We start from the raw sequence: 24,078 nt of genomic DNA, 5'->3' as shown, positions 1-24,078 counted from the left end.
AGCTTTAGCCTAAAATTGATTTGACAGGTGCACTTTAATCTTCATGTGAAGTCCAGGGGTATGTAATAGTGTTATGTATCTTTTTACAATGTATCTTTTCATGTATCTTTTTACAATGTATCTTTTTATGTATCCTTTTATAATGTATCTTTTTAAATCTGTTTGGAGGCTGTAGAAGCTCTACACAGTGCTGAAACAAACCCGGATTTTTCTCCCATTGACTTTAATGGTGTTCAAATTCGATGTTCGACCACCCGAATTTTTTTTCTATATTCGGCCGAATAGCTGGCGAATCGAATAGTGAGCTATTCGACCAACACCAGCTCTGGCTGGTGCGCCCCCTTCTTCTGACCACGCTGGGGGGTACGCCGGCCAGATCCGTGGACCACCGCTGGTCTCCCGGCTCTCACAGTCCACTGTCAGATGTGGGGACCCCTGTACAAGACAAAGTTCACCTGCAAACCTGTAATATCTGCTTTACAAATTATACAAGGTATATAAACACATATAAACAAAAAGTAATATACATTTATTGCCTGTTCAGGCTAAGCACAGTGCTTCTTATTTTTTAAATAATAACTTCTGTAATTATAAAAATTGTCCTACATGACTAGGACATGATTATCACATATGGACTGCTTGTAGTTCATTCGTACACACATTAGACTTTTGTCGTTGGAAAGGATCTTTCCTGATCCTTTCCAATAACAAAAGACTGAAAGATGCATGAACGGACGTTGTACATACAGCATCCTTCTGCTCTATGGCGAGGGGGTAGAATGAGCAAGCAGCACCTCACTGTGCTCTTTCCCCTTTACTTGTATTGCAGTGATTATTTGTTTATGGATCCATGAACGACATCAGGCGAGCACTGTACACACGTCAGATTCTCATCCGATACCAGCCCTGAAGCGATAATCGGAAGAGAAATATTTGTTGTTTATACATAGCCTAAGTTCACCATCACTTTTGCTGAGATTTATTACTATGCTGTGAATATGCTGTAACTACTACTAAGAACACATACAACTGAATGAGTCAGAGGGATGGCACTGTTGAGTGAACGCTGTTGCTTTGGCTTCTAAGAAAGACCATTAAAGTCCTTAAAACACTATGGCCCTGAAAGTGTATTCTCTCCAGTCTTGGAGAGCTTTCATAAATCAGGCCCTATATTCTAGAAGTTTACTATCTTAGACTGAATTATAAAACACTGTTTTACACACTGATATAAAAGAGTTCACTAATATCCTGACATTAAAATACAACAAAAACCATTAGCTTCCCAACAAGGGCTCAAGACGTATGACTATAACCCCCTAAGCACTGTGCCCATTTTGTTTTGTGCAACCACTGAAAATTTATTATTTTACTATACCACTAGAATCAGTAATCCAGAAGTCTTAAGACTTTCTGTGATGTTAAAAAGTAAAAATCCTCTATCTACATTCCAATTTCCCCCAACTAGAATAAATCTTGATCCCAAGCCAATGGTACTGGCTCTTTACCATTAACCACAAGGGCAAATCATAAATAGCTATATTTATATCTAAATATTTTATAACTCTCAAGATATTAAAAATTTAGGGAAAAAGGTCTAATTTACTTACTTTCAAACCTCAAAACCAAGCAACTATGTCTTATCTGTACTATTCTTTATGTCTTCCACCAGTGAAGAGATTGCACTAGAAGTCCTGATTGAAGGTGTATGTGTTGCTCTGTAGTCCTGCTGCAAATAATCAGAGAGATTAGTTTAATGCATGTTCATCAAGGAAAACTATTAAAAAACTATATAAATAAATGACCCACATTTATTGCAGTAATGTATTAAAAAAAAACAAGTATTTGATATCAATTACCTGAACAAGAAGACAAGGGAGGGGGCTCTACTGAGAGTCAATGAGAGCCTATTGCATTGCAAAGTAAATGGTGTGAGCTTGCTCATGGGAGGAGAATGCACAGCAATAATTTAATCAGTGTTTTTTTTTTTTTTTTTTTTTTTTTTTTTTTTTTTTACTATTACTTTGACCGAGCTGCACTGTTTTTACCACAGTAGCTTAAAGAGAGGACAGAAACCTGGTTTTTATGTCTTGTTGAGGTAAGTGAATTCTAAAAAGGCTAAAAAAATGCAGAACCTCTATCAGATAAAAAAAATTAAACATGTGCGCTGACTTTATGTTCCACTGCTGGCCTGTGGTTTGGAATAGAAAAAAACCCAAAACAAAACAATTAAAAAACAGCAACAACAATCCTACTAAAGTAACAATAGGAATTCCTTAATTCCAAGTCTGGTCCATGCATGTTATAGGTAGTGGAAATCCCCTGCAAATATGCACAATGTCCTTTCCACCAAGTCCATACACATATATGGGTGAATAAAATTGGCTAGAGGAAAGAATTACTCAATGACGCACATAGCAAGCACTATGCTTTTTAGGCACCTGTAAAAAATTAATTGCTAAAATTTAATTGGTTTTCCCATAAGCAACACCCCTGTTCCTTTCTCTGCATTTTTACCTGGATCCCTAGGTGCATGATAACTATTTGTGTATGAGCACATATTGCTAGCATTAGGGCAAAAAAAAAGCTGCAAGTAATGACAGCCACTGTGGCAAAGCATTAACTTCTTTATTATTGGGTTTTTCAGAGCAGCACTATATATCTTAAGGAAATCAAATTATACAGCATGACAGCAAAGGAGTGTTACTTTTACCAGAGAGAAATGAAACCGCAATATTTTCCTTTCCAGTGAAAAATGATGCAGAGATGTTCATTCCACAAAGGAATAATCATATAAAAATTAGTAAAAATTTAGCTAAGTTCTTTTCCTAGAGAATTAACTAAAGCAGACCACTCACTAATAAAGTGCAACTTAATAAATCATGTGGAATCTTATTTTGTTCAAACCCTTACTAACTCCTAGCACCATCTGTTACCATCAAAACTATATGACAAGATATGATATATAATTAATAGGTAAACAACAATCTAATTAAAATGGACAAATACTCCATGTTCCTGCCATTTGGGAGCTCTAATTACAGACTAAATTTTAAGCTTGAATTAAATATTTAAGCTGGAAAATTAACTTTCCTTCTCGAGCCTTGAATACATTAATACAGATATGTGGTGCGACTTCCTGATGGGAACTTAAAAATGTAATTTAGTTTCATCAAAGCAGTTACTAATTGTTAAGCAGCAGTACCTTACCATATGTACACAATAGCTATTTAGAGCTAAAAAGGTGGTTTCAAAGCTCCCCTCAGCAACGTTCTTCCACCCATAAATATAAAATGTATATATAGCACTGCCGTTTACACTGCACAGTGCAAATAAATTAACAGCCCGTCTTTGAGGGATTTTAGGAACATGAGCCATAAATATGTAAATAGGCAAATATTTTAAACAATCAATTAAAAAAAAGTCAAAATAGTTAGAAATGCTTCAAGTAAACCTCCTAAACGTGTGTCTTTCTGTATCGCAAAAATTACTGGTAAAGGCTGTATATGCCTTTCAGATAGCCTGTGTAAACATTATTCTGCCCCGGTATAACACAGCAGTAGGTTAAATGTCACCAGCAGAGGCCAAAAATACGAATTCCAAAGTTTTCACAGAAAAACCTTGATCAGTATGTATCAAGTACTCCACTTGCAAAAGAGACCCAATTTGGATACATTACAGTCACCTCCCTCTTTTGCCCCTGTGTAGCATCCCCTGGTGCAGTTTTTTATTTACTTTACTGGGGCTGCAAAAGATCCTCAGGGGCTGGGAGGAAGAGTCCAAAGTCTCTGTGACCAGTGACCAATCAGAGGTAGGAGGTGTGTCAGTGTAGGAAAAACGAGGAGTCTTTCTACTGCTCTACTGTACTTAAAACAGTAACCCAAACTATTAATAGTGCCATAAATGGTTCTCATACTCTGTAGGTATGTTTTACATCAGAGGTCCCCAATCCCCGGTACACTAGTGGGCCCCGGCCGTCTGACAGGTGGGCCGTGAGAGCACGGGCACCAACGGTGGTCAGCATCTCTGGCTGCTGGCGCACCAGCCAGAGCTGCGGACCAGGTCTCCAGAAGAGATTGCAGGCTCACGGCGGTGGACGGGTTCTGTCTCAGTGGGCGGGTTCTGGCATTATGACATCACTCGGGGAAGTTTCTTCCCCTATGAGTGACACAGGACTTGGGACCACATGTCCATAGATTCAGTGGTCTGCGAGCTGCAAAAGGTTGGGGGCCACTGCTTTACATTAAAAAGTGCAGGCAACCATTTATCTTACCAATTTAATAAAAATTAGAACAAACCTATTCTTCTGAGTCAATAATGAACTTTAGGCAATCCTAAACTCTATCCCTCCCTTCCTGATGCTGAGCTCCTTTCTTCAGTGAACTGCTTAAGACACAATTGAACTAGTGAGTGTTTTCCCACTGGTAGAGACACATTACACTGCCAGAAATATTTTCTGATAGCAGACGTGACCTTCTGACTTAGCCCTGCCCCTGGTCCATAGAGCAGGAAGACCTCCTTAAGCCAGGGGAAGCTAAAATGTGCAGTCTGGAGGTAGGAAGCCGCGCTGGCCAGCAGACTGGGGAGGAGAGTAGGGCCTAAGCCTGGATTCCTACAGGATGCCAGGGAAGGTAAGAGTTTGAGGCATGGTGGTTCTCTGCCACAGACAGGGTGCAGGCTGGTATTTGGACAACTGGAAAGCCACTAGACACGTAAGGAGGAAGGCAATCTACTGCAGATTCTAGACAGGGAATCAGGAGTAAAGTTATGTATCCAAGGAGCTAGTCTGCATAGGTAGAAAGGAGTGCACTGGTGGGATACTGAAGTTAAATGAAGGTACAGAAGTAGAAGGGAGTGCAGTTGTGGAAATGGGTGCAGGGGAATTTGAGTGATGGAAAAGGTAAAGAGCAGTGTAAAAGGGATGTGGGGGATGAAGTGATGGAGGTGGTTTCTTACATAGTCCTAATTGCTGCACTTGCATTACTTAATTTACATGCATGTCTCAACATTAGCTGTTCCTGAAAAAGGTAATTAAAGTTTACCTGAACTCTGGTTACCTTTTCTAAATGACCAGTATTTTATGGGAGAAAATCATATATGGTTGAAAAATAAACCAATGATTTTCGATGCTGGTGAAATTGTGCTTCTGTAAAGTTATTGGCAATGTAAATAAAGGGTATTCTAACACCTGCAATTTTTCTCGTTGGAAAGGATCTTTCACGATCCTTTCCAACGAGAAAAGACTGCACGATGCATGAACGATGCTGTACATACAGCACCGTTCATGCTCTATGGAGAGGGGAGGGGGAGAGCGACGGAGCAGCACCCTGCTGCGCGCTCTCCCCTTCCCTTTCATTAGGATCAGTCGTCGTCGATCGTCCATGGATCCGCCAGGACGGTCGTCGGACGATGGACGACGACCGACTGTACACACGGCAGATTTTCGCCCGATAATTGGCCGATACCGATTATCGGGCGAGAAAAATTTGCCGTGTGTACGCAGCTTAACTTATTCAGCAGAACAGGCATTGTATCAGGTGGAGGTGGGCCACTGCTGGAAATGTCTTGTTGACTCTGATGGGATAGGGGTGGGGAGAGGGACACTTGGAGTGTCTTGTTTAGAGCACCAAATTATCAGTTCTCCTCTGCCACTGCTGACAGCACAACACATTAAAACCTAACCCCCTAAGTATTGAGTCTGTACTTGTACAGGTAAATCTCTGTATGGCCCTGATTCACTGAGCTGCTTTGTGACACTGCTGAGTTTAAGTTCAGTAAACATGTGAAATATGGTGTGCAATAAAATCCTTGACAGCAGTGGCTCTCACACATAGTATCAGCATCTACATAATGTATCACTTGCATATGGACAACCCTAGGAAATGTGCACACATGAAGCTAAATTACTGACATAAAAGAAAACAAATACCTGAAAGGTATCACTTACAGTTAAGATGGTTACATAAAGTGGTCTGCATACAAATGCAGCCTATGACTTCCACCTTTTCTAGACTGACATCCACTCATTAAGGCAATTTGTTATTTGCATAACTCCTTCCAAGTTCCTGGCCACTGTTTGCATCCAGGCTGAGAACGTTTAAGATGAGTACAAAGGTAGGACTAAGTGAAGTTTTCAGGAAGCTATGTATAGCACTTGCGAACTCCTCACACCATCCTGATCTGCCTGAATTGCACAGAAAAGCGAAGGGACCTAGTGATAACACCGATTCTAAAAAGGTATGTAATAAACAGAAAGGTTTTATTTAAAAGTTTCATTGACATGTTTATGAGAAAGAAATCTAGGAACATGTAAATGCAAAATAAAAGCAAAATAAATTACAGACCTAAGTGGTATTTTTGTAATATCAGCCTTGCTTTTGTTGTGTTTTTTTACCGCTATCACACAGTATAGCAATGATAATTTTGTAGAGTCTATGCAGTGGTTCCTATTGAAATCATTAGTTCTCTTGTGTATAAGCCCATACCCTCAGTGGCAGCAGTAGCTACTGAGTAATGTAATTTATAAAAACCACAGAAAATGCAATTCAAATAATAACCAATATCGCTGACAAGGACCACAAAAGCTTCTGGCAAGAGCAGAAATGTAAGATGTTCTCAGACTGTATTTTCATACGGATATCATAAAATAATGTGCAGACAAAACTGTCCATTTATTTTGATCATGTAGGCAGATCTGTAGAATGACTGTACAGTACTGCTTGCATAAGAGCCCCTGCAGCACTGTGCTCACAGATGTTTGCAGGGGAAGGAAGGCAAATGCGCCTGCAAACCCTTGTCTGAACTGCAAGCAATGTGCATAATTGTAATCAGCGAGACATAGATTTCAACCTCCGTTAATTTGTCTCTTTTCTAGACAGGTTTTTTTTCCCTATCCCAATAGCATGCATTGATGAGCTAATCTTACTCTGCCGTACGTCACATTCATCTTGTATATAGCAAAAACAAATGAACGCAAACACACAGCAAAAAGGCCACATTCAAATTGGCCATAAGGACTGCTAGTGTGGCATTTTAAGAACGTCAGGCTGCTCTTTAAATTTCACTGTGTTTATAGATGGCGACTAATCCTGCTTATCTGAAGTTACATAAATGTTAAGAACAGATTCCGAATAACAAATATCACCTGGATAATGAAACCCAAATATTAGTATCATTATGACAATGGCCACACTAAGTTGAAATACAGACAGTGAAACTACTGGCATGAAAGAGAAAAAAATTGCATATTAAAGTGAGCCTGCGACCAGGCTATGTAGACATTTTTTTGAAGAATTATGAAACCTCTGAACCCCCCACACCCCTAACAAGTTAAATTATGCAGGACATCATTAAACCTGGAATAGCAGCGTCAACTAGAAACAAATAGAACTTTCTGTTTTAGACAATGCTTTATTTTAACTGGAGCTAGGCAAATTATTTTTCAACATGAAGTACTAGAGGTAGAGGTCAGTGGGTGTTTGTTTTAAATATACAGTGCTCAACCCAGAAATTTTTTTAAGCTGGGTGGGTAGAAATTGTAGGTGGGTGTCAGCCCCTGTATTGTGACTAAACTCTTTGGTAACCACCCAAAAACAGCCGGGTGGGTGCTGAAAAATGCAGGGTGGTGCACCCAGCTAAAAGGGCCTGGGGAGAACCCTGATATAATTTACAGCTTGGTAAGAATATGTAGATACAAATAAATGAAATGTTTGCATTTAAATCACTGTGGGGTCATTGGCTACCTGCCGAGTAATTCTATACAGACATTAGTGTGCACCCAGCTACCCTGCTAAACAAATCCCCATGAAATTTTTTTTCTGGTCCTGTATAACTGTGCAAGTAACATTGGTATAAAAAACATGCAATTAGAATAATTGGCTTCCCCCAAAATTGACTTTAGACTTTATTAAATGACATATTACTATAGTAGGGACATTACATTGTGAGCCCCTTTGAGGGACAGTTAGTGACATGACTATGGACTTTGCAAAGCACTGCATAATATGTCAGTGCTATATAAATATTGTGTAATAATAATAATAATATTAAAAAATACACTGATTGTCTGACTTCAACCGTATATAAAAGCCAATAAACCCCCTTTTTTGTATGTATTGTACAGGAATATTTCCCTTAATTTAGGCTTCCAGTTCCCCTAGACAGGGTATTGGGAAAGGAGTCCAAAGCATTTCAGCAACTTATTGTTGCATTATTGCGAGAAACTGTTCCTGGGTCTGGAATGAATGGGAAAGGTTGGGTGGGCCTTTTCATTCCAACCAAGAACCAGAACTGGAAAGCTTTAGACAGTGACCAGGTATCATTTTAGTTAACCTTGCCATCAGGTGGGGCTTACTACAATGTTCTAGAAAATGTTCCATGAGTGGATGTGTATGCTCAGATGTGGTAGCAAGCCACCATGGTGTAGAGCTAAGACTTTCGACTAGATGTCCCAGGGACAATAACAGGAAATGTCCCTCCAGTGGAAGCTACAAACACCAAAATTATGGTTCTATGTGAATGTCTTTTACCATATGGGACTGTTTGAGTTGGAGTTTTTTTATTAATTTGCTGAAGGAAGACTTGTTTCTTTTTGTATGCCAAAAAAGCTTATTTGAGTTAAAAAAGGCAATATTTTTGCACCATAAAACTGTGTCCTCAGTGCTGCATTAATCCCAATCCCAGTGGTTGTTTTGTCAAACACTCTTTTACCCGTCTTCTAGCAGATGCCAAGAATGGAGTTGGATGGGAGAGTTGTGAAACACCAGTGTACATACGCAGGAGTTACCCCATCAGTGGGCACCCAATGGAGACCAAAGAAGCTAATTAAAGGACAGAAGTTATAGAATGAGAATTGAGGGAGTAATCATTGACTGAGCGGTCAGTCTGAGAGTAATCCTGGAGGTTAGTTTGCCATAATGTTTAGGTAAGTAAAAAACTTCAAAACAGTTCTAGAGTACAAGTTGCCAGGCCGTTTTGTTAGTGGCACATATATAAATATATAATTCTGTTCACATTAAAAACATTATTACCTGTAAAACGTTGTCTTTACACCTGATCTTGTCTGTAGAGTTCGGCTTACAGTGAGTCCAATGCATGTAAAACAGTTCTGCTTGCTGCTGCTTTGGTGAAGCTTTTAACAAAATGCTAATCACTTAGGGATTGCATAAAAATGAACAGGAGATGTATTTAAAATGCAAGTAAAACCCTGCAGCCCACCCATCAGAGGACAGAAGACAAAACCCTGGGGTGTGCCAGGCCTAACATGGGCTTTTTGTGTTTAAGGTGCCAGTTTTCGAAGTGTTCCAGTCTATGTATGTTGAAATATTGAATGCTTTTAATATAGAAATGAGAAGAAAACACCTCTTGTCACCAGTTTTTCCTTGGAGAAATGGAAAAATGGACAAGATTTTCAGTTCATTAGTGACGATGGCCTGGGGTATCTTATGTTGGCAAACACTTTTAAAAGTGAAATGATTAAAAATCACCATATCGGCCAACAACTATTTCATACATCTGGCTAGATTTATTTAAAAAAGGCTTCTATAATGAAAAACAGTAATATATTAGGTGGAGTAACATATAGTAACCAATAATTTTCATTTTTAAGACAGCCATTGCATAAAATCTGAATGTTGTATGTTTCCATGCCATAATTGCTCTTTACATTGTTTTTCCATTCTTCAGGTAATCCGGCTTTCTAGTGCCCAATGTAATCCCTGTGCCAAAGATGCTAGCAATCCTTTTAAATTATTAAAGTATTTAAAAAGACGGCCTATATATTGTAGAAAATATTAGGCAAATGCTAGCCGTGAGACATTTTCACAGTAATTTTTCTCATATTTGGACATTTATTGCATATTTTATGGCTATTAATATAGGACAGAATAAACTATGAGAGGTGCGTGGTCATATATGAGTGGAAAGATAATTATTTTTCAGATACTTGCAAAGTATATGTGATATTTAACATATATATAAGCACTTTTCATGTTAATTGCAGGTGTTAGTCTTCTGCAGAAAACTTATTCAGAATACTTGAGGCAAAGGCATTTGCATATTTATGGCTTTATCAGAAATGTATATAGCTGTTTATTATTTTCTTAAAGAAAAACTTTACCCACCATTTTCTTTAAAATATTCTCATAGAATACCTCCTATGCATGTTCATAAAAAAATGTGCCTGTGTATATTTGTGCACACTATGGCACAGGTCTAAAAACAAACATAAGATATTACTTTTCGGTTTGGCATGTCATAGCTGAGCAAGTAATAATGATGTCATTATGATGTCATAATGAAAAGGTTATTGAAACCATGGGTATCCCTCCAGTTGCAACCAAATGTGTGGGAGTGTGACGTTGTATATATTCTAAAGAAGAATTACAACATTTTGAAACACAACCATGAACAGTGATCATATGATACATTTCTTTTTTCTTTTCTTCTATTTGCCACAAGAAGTCCCTCTGTAGCCAACTTGCCTCTGGAAAAATGATGGCGACTATCCAATATTACCCAACATGGCTGGTGGCTATTTCTTTTGTGATCAGACATGGACTGTTGATAGACTTGGTTAGTTACTGCAGGCAGACAAGTATTATCTGACCGAGACAAAAAAGTCTGAGATGGACAACAATTATGACATTGTAATTTAAGTGCAATCCAGACTTTACTATTTTTAAATTCCAAGTAGCTGGACCATGTTTTCTGCAATCCCATTGCAAGTCAAAGTTGGGTGCCAGAAGACAATATAATTGCTATGGGCAAAGTAAAAATTTAAAAGAGTTTGGGGTTCAGCCATGAGCTCATGGGAATTGGTGGCTTTGATTTGAAAGTCACATATTCTTTTGGGTGTCAGAAAAGGCAAAAAATCCGGTAAATAGAAACGTAACTGTTGTCTTTACAGATATAAATGAAATTTTTTTTTTTACCAATCTGCTAAAGCTTAACTTTTGGGTGGTTCACCCCCTGAAATAAAATGTCTTACTAATATTGCTGCATACAGTCAGTTTCTCATACTGTCTCTTAGAAGCTGCAGAAAATCAGATAGAACCCACCTAATTTCTTCATCATCTATTCCTTTTTTCCCCAGTCTTGCTGTCCATAGCCTTCAGTTCTTTAACTTAATAAAAAAATCAGCATCACATGAGGGCATCACCACAACCACTCCTTCCCACCAACAATGACCTGCCTGCGCAGCAGTAATGTTTTTGGATAAAAAGTCAGTTATGCAATAGAAACTGAAGGGTTTATGTAGTATTTTTATTAGCATGCTGATGAGGGGGAAAAATAGAAACCAGGAAAGGAAAATATTAGCAGATTAAACTTAACTTTGAATTGCAGACTTTTTTTGATTATAGGTTCCCTTTAACAATCATTACTTACCTCAAAATTCAACTTCTGCATCACTTTAGCCAGAATAAGATAATCAATGTAAAACATTTACATACTTTTATGGGATTCAGTCAAATTCTCTCTGAGCCTGTCAATCCAAACTGCCAATTATAACAGTAAGTCTTTGTAGCCATCTTGCTTAAAGTAGTCTGCTCATGAATCCGATCCCGTAACGTTACAACTTTATTTTTGCAAGCAGGTGGGCCATAAAAGTTAAGCTCAAAGTGTGCCATATACCAGGCATAAAACAAATACTTTGAACATAAACCTTGGGCATTGTGTGCCTTCAATCAAACCATTGCAATTAATATGAAATTCTAAATACAGAATATAATGCCACATAAATAGCGCAACAGCCAAGTCCTGTCTAAGAAGCCATATGTTTTTTCCCATTGTTCAAAAAAAGGAGATGACTTCCCGTCACTTATGTTTCTGATTAGCAAAATGATTTATGCCACAATCACTAAAAATGCCAGCAAGTGAATGAGAAAATGCATAGTGACTGCACCAGATGTGCACAATAAACAGCAATCCCATTGTAATCTCTGGTACTTAGTTTATATGAAGGTAATGGAAGAAACACTCTTGGATAAGGAAAAGTCACTTTTTTTTACATTTGACTATAAATGATATGAAATAAATAGTGTGTTTTATACTTTATGGCATGCATACATTGATAAATTAGGTACAGTTTTGTATCCTGACTTATCTACAAGACAAGCCTGGCTAAGATCATGGGGATTAATTGCTTCAGAGGTGTGAAATGCGTCTTCCCCATTCTTTTCTGCACACTCAGTGAAGAAACAATGATTAATCACTGTTTAACTATTCTCAGGAGGATCTACGAGATTGCCAAACAGGATTTATCCTCATAAATCCAAGAAACATTGCTTTAGATTTGTCTACTGCAACTGAAGAGCATGAATTTAAAGCCATACATTATCAGATTAAAAAACAATGTCAATGCTTTAAGTACCAATCCAGGAACACAATGATCTCTAATCTGCAGTTTACAATGGGAAGCTAAACCATGTAATCCCTAGTGACCTTTCACATGCAAAAGACAAAATGCTCATACTGGTCTCTGCACTAAAGTTTGGACCAGGTGTTGTCTGGGAGGTTGGCTAAAGCTGCGTACACACGGCAAATTTTTCTCGCCCGATAATCGGTATCGGCCAATTATCGGGCGAAAATCTGCCGTGTGTACAGTCGGTCGTCGTCCATCGTCCGATGACCGTCCTGGCGGATCCATGGACGATGGACGACGACCGATCCTAATGAAAGGGAAGGGGAGAGCGTGCAGCAGGGTGCCGCTCCGTCGCTCTCCCCCTCCCCTCTCCATAGAGCATGAACGGTGCTGTATGTACAGCATCGTTCATGCATCGTGCAGTCTTTTCTCGTTGGAAAGGATCGTGAAAGATCCTTTCCAACGAGAAAAATTGCAGGTGTGTATGCAGCTTAAGGCACCCAAACACATATGACTTTCACCTGATCATGGTCAAAAGGAGAGACAAATATATTTCAGAAGACAAGACCCACTGTGCAATGACACCACTGGGGTCACTGATCCTAGAATTTGATAGTATTTGAAAGATTTGATTGTATAGGTTTACTATTCCTGTCTGAGATAAGGTCAAGGCCAATGTTATTAGTACAAAATTGCACATGCTTAGCCAATGCAATTTATTATGGGTATAATAAAACTGTACCAAATTAGAAAAAAAAAATTGGGTAAAGAGAAGTCAGAATTGTTTAAAGAAGTCCCAGCGTTAGATACATTTTTTCATGTTAAGTAAAGTTCAAGGTTTTTATTACCTCTCCCAAAAAAAACAGTAGCTTCACCCACCCATCCCCAACAATGTCTTTTGTATTTCCCTCCAGAAGAATAGTATCTTTGTTCATGCACTATGCATTGTTACATTCCACTTCCTAGAATAAAGCAATATACAGTTGTCAAATGTATGCAGCTAGAAAAAGTCTTTCACGATCATTTCCAGTGAGACTAAAGCTAGTTACACACTTTCAATAATTATTGTTAGAAAACGAACGATTACGACTGATCAACGATTATGCACGATTATATTTGAACAATCGTATTGTGCACATTTTTGTACATGCTGTAGCGATATGATCGTTCAAATATAATCCACCAATTGTGTACACGCGCTAGATACAATCGTTTGAACGATGCAGGGAGTGACAAAGTGTGTATTGCTGAAACATGCACGATCACTGAACGACCGTACACACGATAGATAGTAAACGATCGTCGGCTAATCAGATCCGCCGTAACTGTTGTTCACTTCCAATGGCAATCCTCGTTCATCGGCATAGTTGGTCACCTTTTTTGTGAAAGATTTTGGGCCGATCGGTCTTTCGTTTCCAACGATAATTATTGGAAGTGTGTACGCAGCTTAAGGCTAGGTACACACGTGCAATAATTATCATTAGAATACAAATGATTATAGACTGATCAACGATTATTCATGATTATTTTGAATGACTGTACAGTGCACGATATTGTACATGCTGTAACGATATGATCACTCAAAAATAATCCAGCAATAATGTACACACACTAGATACGATCGTTTGAACAATGCAGGAGGTGTACCGGAGAAGGTGTACCGCAGAACCATCCACAACCACTGAACGACCGTACACACAATAGATTGTTGCCCAATCAGATCCACATTCCTCATTTATCGTCGTCGTTAGCCAGACGTTGTTCACTTTTTTTGTTAGCGATTATCGGACGATCGGTCACGTGTGTACATAGTGTAGAACGAACGATCCTCAGTCACTATCCTAGCCAAAAAATCCTGTGCAACTTTAACATGGGCCAAAACGGCTTTGGATGCTTCAACTCGTTCCTTCTTCTGATCACTGTTCAAACACTTCGGCACCCACTAAGCTGAAAGCTTGCCCATGTCTAGGATAGTGGTGATGGTGATAACAAACCCAACATGCTCCCGTGAGATGGTAAGTTTCTGGGCTATTTTTTTGCAGATATTCGCTGGTCCTCAATAATCAGCTCATTGACAGCATCGCAGGTTGCCAGGTCAGTTGAGTTTGGGGGGCGCCCACTGTGGGGCTCATCTTCAACGGTGAAATGCTCAGTCTTGAGATGAGATATCCAGGTTTTGACAGTGCTGTAGGAAGGACACTTCTGCCCCAGTGTTTGTGACATCTCAGTGTGAATGTCCTTTGCCGACTTTCCCTGGAGAAACAAAAACTTCATGATGGCCCATAACTCCAACGACGTGAAAATTGCTCGTGCCTCTGCTATCACAGCTTCTCACTAAAAGGAAAAACAGTTTTAAAAATAGCAAAGATCTGATATTTGCACAGTTACTGTCATATGCCCCCACACTCATTTTTCTATTTCATCTAGAAGGGGGCAAAGCAAGGAACTTCTCAGCACCCTCTCGTATCAATGCTCATTTCTATGAAGAAGGGAGGGGGGGGGGGGACAAGAGGAGGAACCCTCCTAAGTCCACCTAGATAGCAAATGACAGAGGTTGTCTGTGGTTGGTGGTGTAGTGATCCGCCATTGCTAAAAGACGCAGGGGGACTGCTGTATACCAGATTTTCACCCAAATGTTGTTTTGCACCCAGGAATGCTTTCTAGTGATAAAATGTAAAGTTTTGTAGAAAATTTTGTAGAAGACACTGTTGCCGTATGTTTTGATGTACCAGTATTATATTCATGCTGACTTGTAAAGTTACTCAAGGATCTATTTTAAAGTCCTCTTCAGCTCTGTGTATACATGAAGGTAATGATGTACAGTGTGATAATATTGACAAAGCTACATAAACATGACCACACAAATTAACCCCCACACCACATTCCTTCCCTGATTCTCATGAAACTAAGTTCAGTTCTTTCTGGAACGTAAATTTCTTATTTTTAAAGATAATTTGATAAATGACATGTTAACAATAGATTAGTGTAAAACAAATATAAAATATCTCCTTAAAAAACCTGTAACATTAAAGTGGGACCAAAGCCTCCTTTATAAAAGTGTTGACAGTGGAAGTTTTCATGACAAAACAGAATTTTAAGTTTCTTCCTAAAGATGTTTTTATTCATGTATCATCACTTTTTTGTGCTGGGATGAAATAACTTCTGTGTTGGGGTTTCATCATCCTGAATTAGCCAATGAAGATGGGAGAAGATGCTCACCTCCAATGTGCCGCTTCCTGAAACCATGCCACAACCCCACCGCAACCATGTGCAAATGTGTACACAACTCCACTCCATTTGAGCAGTTGGGGCATGGTTAGTCCGTGGTGAAACACTGCAATCAAATACAAGTCAGAAATGAACCTAAGTTTGACTTAATGTTAAAATATTCTGGGGTTGCTCAATGTAAAAAATTACTATGATTTCAGTTTAAATTCAATAGTTGAAACAATTTCTGTAGATTGTTAATGGACCACAAACGAAAGTAATTTAATAAAAGTGAAGGGCAGCATTAATGTCCGAAAAGACAGATGTTGTCAAATAGATCTATTGCCATTTTATGGTGTTGTCCCCGCGTAATGGAGAGTCAGCCATATGACTTTGACAGCTCATATAACCCGGCTCTCTTCTCAGATTTCATTTAGTTTAAAGTCCTATAACCAGCAGAGTACTAGCAGTGTCACCATGCTTTATAGATGTGGTTCTTTGTGTGTTTTGTTTTCTAATAATATTCCTATTTTTGTGTTAATTATGTGATATTGCAACACACTGGGCTCCACATATTATATTTTAATCATGAAATGCATGCTGGGGTGTCACTAAGCACAACAATGTGTTTGGAGAACCTAATCACATGACTTTAGAAGTGATCTCTTTAGTTTAGATTTTCTTTTTATGAACTGGAATGAATAGAGCTTAGTTTGCTTGGGAGTCCTCAGACAAAGTGTAGTATAATAATGCACACTACTAGGCTAAATACATGTGCCAGGATTGTTTTATTTTCTAGGTATTATGGTCATACTGCTGCATTTTAATGAAGGTCCCTCGTATATACAAGTGTGTTGTTGGATTTTTTTTTGTATTCCCCATAAATGTACATAAAATGCATCTCAAAAATAAAGCAAACAAATGTAACAATGTATAAGCGATCAAGCTACAAAAATACATAATAAACTATAACACCAACATAGCATTATGAAGAAGAAAAAACTTTGTTCCTTAACTTTACAGGGTACCACAAACAAGTTATGGGCTGAGAAATGAAGCCTTGCGTACTGATCACATCTTTCTCTGTGATTTACAGAAAGCAGCAGCTCGTTTTAATAAAAACATCCCAAAACATAAAATTGATTGAACCAACTGCTGTGCTGGGCATACACAACAGCTGATCAAAATCATTCAAGATTTTTATTCTGGTACTATTTCTTTCCTATGGGGATATAAAAGGTTTGTGATCTTGTGCTAGCCTAGAAGACTGATTCATTGTGCTTCAAGTGTGATATATAAGAATTAATAACAGTATAATAATGGGCATAACATTCCTTTGGTGGGTACAGATCATAGGAATGATCCACAGGGGAGTGTTTTATGTGGTGTCTAGGACCCTGCTAATATTATTTAATCCCTAAGTGTACTTTTTTTTTAAAACTACATTCTTCTATACACTGCATGGCAAACACATTATTGCTACAACATAAAACATATTTAAAAAATGTATAGGACAGAATTTTAATCACATTAACACTGTGTTGCATGGTTTTGACTAGAGGCAGCCATGTTGTAACCTGGACTAACATTTGGTCTATGTGCCTTCTGTACTAGTGATGCCACAAGTATAGGCTAAGACTGAAAATGATGTCTTAACAGGTATACTATATAGAAGAAATACACAAATAAAACATGTGGAATTTAAAAAAAAATTGGCAGTCCAACTTAAAGAGACACCACCGTTTTGCACACTTATGATGTGACCACACAAAAGAAATCTGGATTAGTGCCCATTCATACTGGTATGTTAAAATAACATGTTTAACTGCATGCTAGGGCACACATGGTAACAAAGGCAATGTGATTAAATTGTATTCATGTTAACATGTTCTTTAATGCACTGTTACAATGGCAGGCAATGCACCCACACAGAAGCACCAGAACACATGCCATGCATTGTGTCAAGGTGCACTTCCAATCCCTTAATGTGCAATAATTCAGGTACATTCATTTAATGCATAAAGAGAATTAGCTCTTAAAGTATGTAAATTAAAAATATATGGAGTGGGAGCTAGGAAGAGATGAGGAGGCTGGTATACAAAAAGCTGGACCTGATTTAGAGTTGTCAAGCTTTTTAATTGATGACTTTGTTTCTGATTGTTATATAAATAATAATGTATAAAATAATGTAACAAAAGTTATATAAATGAATGACAATACTATATTTCTCACAGATATTTTTTATAACATATTCATTTCAAGTTTAATAACTTTTTTAATTTGTTTGTATACTATTTATATTTTTCATATAAACATTTATTATGTGTGTTGCTGGTTTACATGACAGAAAAAGCTCAGCAGTAACTTTATATCTACAAAAATTAAATTAGGAAAACAAAGAGGCAGGGGATGGTCCCCTTTTTCCAATTAAAAAAAAAAAAAAAAAAATATATATATATATATATACACACACACACTTACATATATACACACACACAATTGTGTTTGCAATTAACTTGTGTAACCCTCTTCAGTACTTTACTGAAATGAAAGCGAAAGATCCTACTCCCCAAACGTCTATATTTATTCAGTAACCACATACTCAATGTATCTCTATATTTTATGCTTCATTCAACAAGTATTTGTCAAATTGATCTAGGCAAGTTATAACATAGAGTATTAAAAAGATTTTTCTTTCTATCTAAATCTAACAGCACATTGCCAGTATAGCACATCCTAAATTATTATAAGCTTCCCAAATAGCACCTGTCACTGCTTAACATTCAACTGTTGGTCAGCATGAAAGCCTCAAAATCCTTTGGACGTCTCGCAACCTAAGTAAACACATCACCAATGTGATCCATAAGCACCTAAATATTCAGTAAAGCAACTATTCTCCCACAAACCCACACTCGTATATTACTCAAGGTACACAATCCTTTCTCTCCAGATATGAGAGGACTGTTGGGTTTGTCAGGTGAATTTAAAAAGCCTTGAGAATTTCAGTGGAAGCTTGGTGGCTTGGCAACCCTTCCATTTTGCAGGTCAAATATAAAGCGACCAGGTATATGATCAATAAAAAAACTGGCAGCTATTTTTCATGATACAGTGCCTATTTTTTCAAAGCCCTGGACTTAACAGATTCTATATTAACTTCCCAAAGACTTCAACAATTCTTTACTAACTATACAAGGGCCTCATTAAACATGGAAAACCTAGCTCTACTACCCCTCCCCCAATTCCCCAACAGCCCTTTTCCTTCCTCTCCTTTTGCAACTCTCCCTCCCTTCAACCTCATAAATTCTCCCTTCCTGTTCTACTCTGTTCCCCTACCTTTTCTTCTTTGTCCTTGTTTCTTTCTTCAGGCCTTGATCTATAAGTCTTCACATTTATATATCACCTATATCACCAACAGTTTTGACCCATCTAGGTATGGACTCCACAACACCTCTGAAGGAGTCTTGTGGTATCTGGCACCAAAGCAGCAGACTCCTAAAGTTGCACTGTTTCTGCTGGCCTGGGCCTTCTTTCCCAAAGATGTGATTGATCAAACCAGACCACCTTCTTCTGCCGCACATGGGCCAGTTAAAATCAATAAATATATTCAGAATAAATCATCTTATTTTAGACCATATTCATAGTAAGGGAAAAGATCACTTTTTAGCTACATGACATAACCTAAATAGGCTACTGCGTTGGACACCTGAGACAAAAAGAGCAAAACTCCGGGAAGTCATTATTAATGAGTATGGTAAGCTCCACAAAGTCCTTAATAAAATCTTCATTCAAACTAGAAAACCTGTTAGAAAAAAAACTGTTAGATACAAAGGGAAAAAATATTAAATAAAAGCTCTGTGTATTCAGGTAATCAGAGTATTTCAATATTTATTTCTATACACACAGTTTATTTTGTTAGTATAAATAGACGACAGCTACTTCCACAAACTTGCCTTCTTCTCGATCATTTCACATTCATAGAATGGCAAATAGCCAAGAAAATAATCTCTTTTCCGCGGCCTTAACTGCTCATCTTTTGTATATTTCTACACAAATCTGTGGCTCTTCAGCTGATCGGAGAGACAAACAAACAATTTTACTTTTTTCCGCAAAGTGCAGTACGAGGCTTTTGTCACAGGATTTCTCATCTTTTATTGCTGAAGCAATTTTATTTGTGTCACGGTGAAGGACAAAGATAAGCCAACTGTTTAGATTCTTCCCCTTTATGTTGCGGCTTTGATCACTAACAATGCTGCGTGAACAGTCAACAGAAGGCTGACATTTCATAAAATATGCAGTGATAAAAACTAATACTGCAGCATCTGGGAACAATATATAAAATGCAGAAACACACCTAATAACTGATCTTAAATTATAAGTTACGGAAATCCATAAAGCCAGATTACAGTTGTTTTTTTATACCAGCTAAAGTCTTTCTTGGAATGTAAAGATATTATTCTTTATTCTTTCGGGAACATGTACTAATTAATGTTTTGTTTCCCATACATGTGCTTTTATTAGGACTTATTTATATTATAAAAAAGTGAGCAGTAGTAAGATATAAACATAAAAATTGGATGTGTAAAAATTTGTTTAATATGATAAAAGCATCCACTGGTATTTATTATATTGTCCATAGATCAATCTCCCTCATTTCCTTCTTTGGGGATACCAATTTTTTGGTCACAACAGTATGTTTCAGAGTGAAGAACGCATTCCCATATTCTTGAGTGTTATGGTTTCCATAAACTTTTCTCTGACTTTTTTTAGTTGAAGTATCACATTCCAAAACATATCATATCATAGTTTTTTAAGGTCTTATACACATGGCCATCAGCTTTAACCCTAATAAAAGCAGCAAGCTATTACAAAGCATTTGTAAAGCTGTCTGCAAGTTTTAAAAAGCTTTGTTAAAAAATGTAAAGTAGCATTCAGCTCCAGTTTAGTTGAAGGTGTAGAGGTTATACATAGAGCTTAATGGGAAAGTGGATTGTCATTTTTAACAAGCTGCTAACAGGGTTCAGCAAAATTCAGCACTCCTTGAAGCTTGTTGAAAGACTGCTGAAGCCTGGTAGCAGCTTGCTGCAAGTGACAGCAATCTCATTATAGCAGGATTATTGTAAAAATGTCCCCTGTACTCCTATTGGTTTGGCAAACTATTATTACTTCTAGGAACAAATTCCCATTTATACATAAGTACCTGAAATGGTAAAACTAATTAACGTCACAGACATCAGACAGACGTAAAATTAATATCACGGAAAACAATCTTTTGTGATTGCACCGGATGAGCTCTCCTACATAGGAAACCACAGAGGTAGGACAGTACAGTGGTCTTCTTGATTAGTTGTTCATCAATCTGCCAGGACTGTGATAGATTTTTGTGCAAGATAAACATGACCATTCATCTTGGGAAACAAAATGATGTGTGTAGAAAGCTTTAGCTCCGCTATCATCCCACTGCCTGCTCCAATGTGAACAATGCAGTACTGAGACCCCAATATAAGAAGAATGTGTCTTTGATGTCCAGGGGAGCAGGAGCTATGTATATATTATATATGTAGATATTTGAACACATGATAGAGGATAAAAGGTAATCACCAAAAGTTATTAATTAGGATGGATTGTTCACTGAACCCTAAATCATGAATCATCATCTTTTGACACCAACTGTCTGACACCTTTTCTTAACAAACGGTTATAACAATTATGCAGAATGTATGTAGCTTTAGTGTGTAGACAGTGGAATTTTACAAAGAAGAGGTACACCTTGGTTTATTGAGCATAACCCGCTGGCAAAAATAGTCCAATTGCCTATGAGTGCTATTTTAGAAATACTGCACATTCAAAAAGATGACCATTTCACATTTGATTTGCATTTTCTATAAACCCAAGGCAGTCACAATCACAGAACTTTTGAGAAGATAAGTTCAGCTTGTTGCCAGCTGATTATGATTATGTATTAATGCTTCAGTATGTCAGTGAGAAATCAATGGGCTAAAAGGGAAGCAGTGCTAGAACCTCAGAACACACAATGGGCTGCATCTCTATAGGCAGGAGTCAAAAGACCTACAGACAGAACATACAGATGAATACCACCATGTAGGCTGTGACCGATACTATATCATGTAACTTTAGGAAATGAGAGTTAAAGTGGAACAAAACCCTTACTTAAAAAGAAAAGCAATCAGACCTTTATTACGTTATTGCAGAAAGGACAGGAAATGTTCCTTTTGCAAAAAATAACCTTATCTAATTGCAATTTTTTTTTCATACACTGATTTGTCCCAGTTTCATTGTGGGTGCCATGATCGTCGTCTTCTCTGGGTTCTGATCTTCAGCCAACCTGATTGGCTGGACTGGGATGATGTGACTTCCATGCATGCCTGGAAAATCCTGGCATCGCATGCTGAGCTATGCATGCAGTTCTTAAAAGAAGATAGCGATCAGACAGTAAGTTTTATTGTCTGTTTAGCACTGCAGATCAGATTGAAAGGAGAAGGTTACAGATCAGATTGAAAGGAGAAGGTTGCTGTCAACTCGATTCTAAAGCTACGTACACACTTCCAATTATTATCGCTGGAAAACGAACGACGAACGATCCTGCACGATATCTACGAACGATCGTATAGCACCGATCCTGCACATAGAGATAACGACACGATCGTTCGTAGATATTGTACACACAATAGATACGATCGTTTGAGTGATAGAGGAACTATGTGCACGACAGGAAAGTGAACGAACGTTCGGTCATTACGCATGCTCAGACCATGGACGATCAACGAACGACCGTACACACGAACGATGTTCAACGATCGTCGTCCAATCCGATCCGCCGGTCCGGTCGTTCGTTTCCAACGAGTTTCCTCGTTCGTCGGCGTCGTTGGTTACTTTTTTACGAACGATTTTTTGCCCAATCGATCGTTCGTCGTTCGATTGGAACGATAAAAATTGGAAGTGTGTACGCACCTTAAGTCACTGACTTTGTTTAAGCATGCAGATAGATAGTTTAAACTTTTCACATGCTAGTACAAGCAGCCAGATTAAAAAAGGATGAAAATACCTTTTACAAAACCAGCTGCTTTTGAAAATGCCCATTGATTGGCTGTTTCTAGCTTCCAAAATTTGAGGTACTGACCTGAAAATGTAGGCAGAAAATAAAGTCTGTATTAACTCCTGATCTACATATCTGGTGTGGGTCATAAACTACAGTTCTGAAGGCACTGCTTAGGTATAAAAGTGAAGCAACTAGCATTTCCAGAAGTAAAGTATAAGCAACCTCAGTATTTCCTTAGAACAGGTTATACTAGAGAATACTTCCACAAGTTATAATTCTGCCTGAAAATGTATTCTTGCATTCGGCCCGTTTGTAGTAGAGGTTATTACCTTACATCCTATACTGTCCACATGTTATTTTATTGATAACGCACTTGCATGCATACCAGAATTATCTGAAACCAGCTTTGATTCTAGCATTTGGCTTGGTGACAAGTGAGAAAATGAGCAGGCTGCATTCATTTCGTATTACTTCCTTTTCCTACACGCTTGTGAGGAATAACACTGAAGAGTATCAAGTGTTAAACAAAGGCCATATGTAGTGTTTGAAGAACTCCGCAGGATTGAGAAAAAAAAAAAAAAAAAAACAGAATAGCAGTTAAGTATGTGGGAGGTAATTGTCCTAGTGCTTATAATTAGCATTAGAATTTTAGGGAATTCGCTGCCTTATACCCACCCACTGCCTGTTATTCTTACCATGGTTACTGCCACTTAGTAAACAGAAATATTATATCTCTAGTACTTTATTGTTTCTCAGCACAGACTTTCTAATATGTTAAACATTAACGTTAACTTTCATTTGCATTTCCGTTCGGACAAGATCCATATTAAGAAACAATTCAGAGATGATGGTATAATTGTAATATTTATGTGTAATAGCACACGGATGTTCATCTGGAAATAAATGTTCGTTTTTATCCTTTATACTCGCTTGAGAAAGTTATTTTAAGGTTGGTTACAATGATGCTAGGAGGAATCTATGATTATCACACCCTTTCATTGCCACCAGACTATCTATAAGTGGTCTTATTTAGTGATTGTTTAGGTATTTAGGCAGTAAGAGCAAAGTACAAAACATGACCGTTATTCATCCATTGATTTATGGTACAACTTGCAGGATGGAAGCATGGCAGGGCAACTAAAGAAATTGGTATCATTCCTGGGCTATAACCTAGTGTGGTCATGCCGTAAAAAAAAATAAAAAAAAAAGAGTACAATTGCCAGCTAAAATCTACTAAACCTCAAAACCTCAATGTCGACACATTTCAGACAATGCTGGCTTTAGCCATAGCGATCATAAAAAAGGGATTGGCCACATGTGTGTGCACAGATGCACTTTTTTTCCCGATTCTATAACATCCGTAATAGTTCCCTGGGTTCTGAATAGTGTCAACAATTTTTTTTTCTTGGTACTTTTGTGTATTGCTGTGAATCTCCCGCTGTGTCCGTCTACACTT

General features: G+C 37.9%; 1 protein-coding gene across 7 annotated transcripts in view; it reads right to left on the bottom strand.

The window, feature by feature from the left end:
- Positions 1–24,078, bottom strand: part of TBC1D5 (TBC1 domain family member 5) — a 307,439-nt gene that overhangs the window by 233,655 nt on the left and 49,706 nt on the right. For 4 of the 7 annotated variants that reach the window (XM_072412436.1, XM_072412442.1, XM_072412439.1 and 1 more), the window contains one exon: positions 1,608–1,726. The exons of 2 other annotated variants lie outside the window; for them this stretch is intronic. The gene's annotated coding sequence lies outside the window, so the exon portion shown is untranslated. The remainder of the gene's footprint in view (positions 1–1,607; positions 1,727–24,078) is intronic. One more of the 7 variants, XM_072412438.1, reaches the window with a different exon arrangement.

This window comes from Pyxicephalus adspersus, chromosome 5 (genome assembly GCF_032062135.1).
Source record: "Pyxicephalus adspersus chromosome 5, UCB_Pads_2.0, whole genome shotgun sequence".
Taxonomy (NCBI): Eukaryota; Metazoa; Chordata; class Amphibia; order Anura; family Pyxicephalidae; genus Pyxicephalus; species Pyxicephalus adspersus.
The sequence above is the reverse complement of the archived record's forward strand: the minus strand, read 5'-3'. Positions and strand labels throughout refer to the sequence as shown.